Here is a 4,302-nt window from a genome sequence, read left to right as displayed (position 1 = left end):
GTACACACATCCTTCCTTGAACTTTTTTTTTAAGTACTTTGGTTCTTTGTACAATATTGATTGCTCACGCAAACCCATAGAATCCAGTAATTCCCATTGCATGACACATCTCTTTCGAGTGTTTTTTGCCTACAGCAGCTACTTCATTAGCAAGTATGTTTCCAGCAGGTTGAACCAAATAAAAAAAAAATCTTCAGCTTTAATAAACTGATACCTCACCTCTCACCCAAGAATATTCCTTTTGTGAGCAAGGGCTCTACATCATCCTTCTACGCTATTTTATGTTGGTGCCCCTAGCTCCCAAGAAATATGGAGCCAAAATGAATATGCTGAAGAGCTTCCAGCGTGAAGCTGCTCTTTCATGTGATTATGCCTTCCTTTACAACCACAGCCCAGGATTTGCTAATCCATTGCAAAAGATTGGCTTGAATTTCAGACACTGCTGCAAGTGCAACGCTTTTCACGTTGAGCTCAGATTGTGAGATATCAAACCCTTCTACCCTCCGTAAGTGACAAGGTGGGCTGTGTTACAATAGCTATTACCTAAGAGAAGTGTTGAATTTATCATTTGGACCTCGCTCCAAGCTCACCTGTGAGGTACTTTCCTGAAAATAACGAGAGGGACTCTGTCCATTTCTGGCATCAGCATGAGCTTCAAATTCAGACACCAGGCTCTAACAAAGGACTTACTGCATACAATCTCACCACTAACCAGCATTGCCTGCGGTGCTGCAGCTTGCCTGAAGAGATGAGTGCATGCCTAATTGAGCTTGAAATTTCTGACACACCTTCTATTAAAAAAAATCTTTAAAAAAACCTCAACAAAACCAAGAGCATGTGTAATACCCTGAATTGCACTCTGAGATGCTTGATTCATTCATTCTTACTTATTACAGAAAACCTGCAGAAATTCACACTAAGAGTTACAAAAAACACTTTCTATTCTTGAAGTGCCATTTTATTTATACATTGCCCTGTGCCAGAGTTGCTATCCATAGACAACTCAGTCCCAAAGCCATATTCAAATGTACGTTGCAATTAATGATCTGATGGCCTGTGAGCCTATAGATAGGGCAGATGAAGGATTTAGCTGAAACAGAGTTTGTCATATATTTTCTGGAAGAATTCCATCAGCACTAAGACAGGTAAACATAAGTGTGTAAAAATGCAGGTGTCTACATGTCAGTCAGGGTCTACATGTGTCTGTTAAAGTCAGTGAAGCTTAGACAGCCAAGCACCTCACCTGACAGTGGACACCTACTCACTGGCCCATGAAATCACACCTTTCCTCCACTGTCTGTAGGGAGTTGAGCTTGATTCAGTTGCTTGCTCATAAATCTTTGCTGCCCTTTCAGATGCTTTGAAAGCATCCCAGGAGACCTGCACTGGCAGCTGCAAGATTTGTGCCATAACCCCTCCCATCCTGCCCTGGGTGAATGTCCTAGATGCTCAACATCACAAGCAGCACCAGACAGTAAAGAATAGAGAAGGGCCCTAAATCCAAACATATTTTAATAGCAGTGTAGAGGCCTAGAACACCTGTAGACACTGCATTTAAGGTTAAAAACTTTAAACAGAATGTTCGAAGCTGATAAACTGAGGGAGAGCAAAAGGGCAGTTCTCCTCTAAACAGCATCGTAAAAAAGAATCAAACAAAATACAGCAAAAGCCTCCACTAGAAATCACCTAGTTTATTTTTCTTCACAGGAAATATTCTCTTTACCTCTTTCTTTACATAGTACTGGTTTAAGTAGCAGTTAATTAAAAAAACAGCAAACAAAATCAAATTAGACTGCTCCAGTTTGGTTGCAAACTGCACCTCCACAATACCAAGTGGGGTGAAAGGCACAAGATTAAGAGCATGTTCTCTCCACAACTCTTATTATATGGCACTTTCAGCATCTTTTAGTAAATGTGACCCTTTTCTATACAAGATTACAACCACAGAAAGGGCTCTTTATTGTGCAAGCTGCACTCATACACTGCCATCTTCTGTTGCTAGCAGATAATCAGGTTTTGCTGAATGTCAGAGCTCAACACACTCCAATTACTTTATCGAGGACCAAAATTACACAGATATAACAACATTTGCAAGGTGGGTTTCTCTCTCTGTTCCCCTTCAGTGGAAGGAGAGGAGGAAAGAAGTTTTTGTTGCTTATATTTGCCAACTCGAATTGGCAAACACAGGTTTGAAGGAGCCTTGGTAAATCAGGCTTTTAACAAGGGTGAGAAGCTCAGCTTTAGCTCTGCAAGAGTTTCAACTTCAGCTATTTGAGCCCCGCTAAATCCAAAATTCCACTCGCTGTTTGCTCACAGGCAAGCAATTTGGTACAAGCTAATGAAATAACACAGTTTTTCACAGACGTTTTGTGGGAAAATGGAATTGGAGCCCGCTTAGGAGAAGTCAGACCGGCTCAGAGCGTGTAACTCCAGGCTGCCAGGACACCAGTCAGGCAGCTCTAACCGCACCCCAGACCACAGGTTGCTGAGGTTTTGTGTCTCCAACTGTTCTTCACTCCCAGGCAATTTCTGTGGCCAAATGATGCCCAGGGACAGGGCAACACAACCAGGCTCAAGATGCAAAAGATGGCACAGCCATACCTGATTTTTCACCCAGCTCTGCTGTATGACACAGCGCTGGGAGAAGGGAGATCAGGGGTTGGCTAGCATAAATACACTGATGCCTTGGAGTTTGAGAAACTTTGAACCATGATCAAAGAAAGTGTATTTCAGGGCTGGTGATGGAGATTGCGAGGATCCAGAATTTAGGGGGCGGGGGGCAGTTGTTCAGTCTGATGCTGCCTACCGTAAAAGAACACTGAAAACCAGACATCTCCTTTAAGTATGTGCCTTAACTGAGAGCCAGATCTGCACAACACCTAATTTGGGCTCCTAGTCTGAATGGCTCTCAGGGAAGCAAACTTTTCCCACAAGCAGCAGAAAGGACCCCAGGCTCCCAGAGAGTGTGACCAGGCAGAGCAAATATCCCTCCATAGTCTGTATTTGAGGACTAGGGTCTTGCTATGTATCTCAGAGTTCTAACCTGCAGTCCACCATGTCATTACTTACCACAGTAGCGAAAAATAAATGAAACCTCTTTACCAGTCCACTTCGTAGGAGACCCTTTAACTGAATACCAAAATCCAAAGCGGAGTCACAAAGGTGGTAGAACAAGAGGCTTGGCAACTTCGGGTTGATGAGGCGTGTTAGAATTTTATTTTTCTCAAAAGCAAAATTTGAAAATAATGTTTGGCAGTTTGTAATTCAGCATTTATTAAGCCGGGAGTTCCTTGGCACAAGGCAGAATCCATCTGTTCACACGAAAGATCAATAAACTGAGCAAACCAGGTAACAAGAGGAGTTACAGGAGGCCCTCACACATGCAAAGTTCTCTCACTATACCAAAACAGCATGATCTTCCCTTGCTGCCCTCAGCAATCACAGCCAGAATCTGTCTCCCTAGTCTGCTAGCTCTCCCAACTGTCCCTCTGAGAGGAAGGAGCACCCCAAGCTGCTCTGGCACCCTCTTTGCAGCTCCTCATGGCATCCTGTAAAAGCTCAAACTCAGAACCCCGCCACCCTCCCACACCTCCCAGCTGTCCTCTTCCTCTGTTTCATCTACAAAATGCTCCTCCAGCTCCTCTGATCCACATCCCATGTTTCCTTCACCGCTTCTAAGGAAACAAACACAGTAGGGTACATAACCGGGTGTGACAGTGTTTGGGGAGGCCACTGAATGAAGCAATTTAGGAGCCACTGCTGCAAAACACACAGCGCACATTCCAGCCGCGTTTTCAGAAGAAGCAGAACCTAACCCAAAATATTTTCACCTCCTCATTTCTAGCCACAGCAGAGAAGTTTTTGGGGAACTTCCACCTCTTCTAATTGTCGAGGTTCAGGGATAAGCACACAGGACAAAGAATCAGTCTCATTGCTTGTATTAAACACTGAAGGAAAAGAGCATGAGGAGCTTGATGGGAGAACTAGATACAAAATTTGACATCTACTGCAAAGGAAAAGAGAAAAGCAAGAACTATTGTTCTTGAACATATTTAGGTGGACGACTTCATCCTTCCATAAAAAATATCTTCCCAAGATTAAACTAAAACAATTTTGTATTTTAGCAAATCACGTCAGACACATTTAGCTGGATAGAAATAAAAAAACCACATCAACCCTTCTAATATATGCAACATCAGAAATTTTATTTACAAATATACCGTAATTCAACAACCATTCTCCACTCAGTTTGTGGAGAAAAAAGTGATAGTTACATTTGTCAAATGGGAAAAGAGAATTCTT

The sequence above is a fragment of the Apaloderma vittatum genome, unplaced genomic scaffold, assembly GCF_000703405.1.
Source record: "Apaloderma vittatum isolate BGI_N311 unplaced genomic scaffold, ASM70340v1 scaffold9053, whole genome shotgun sequence".
In the NCBI taxonomy this organism is placed as follows: Eukaryota; Metazoa; Chordata; class Aves; order Trogoniformes; family Trogonidae; genus Apaloderma; species Apaloderma vittatum.
Note: the sequence above shows the minus strand (reverse complement) of the source record.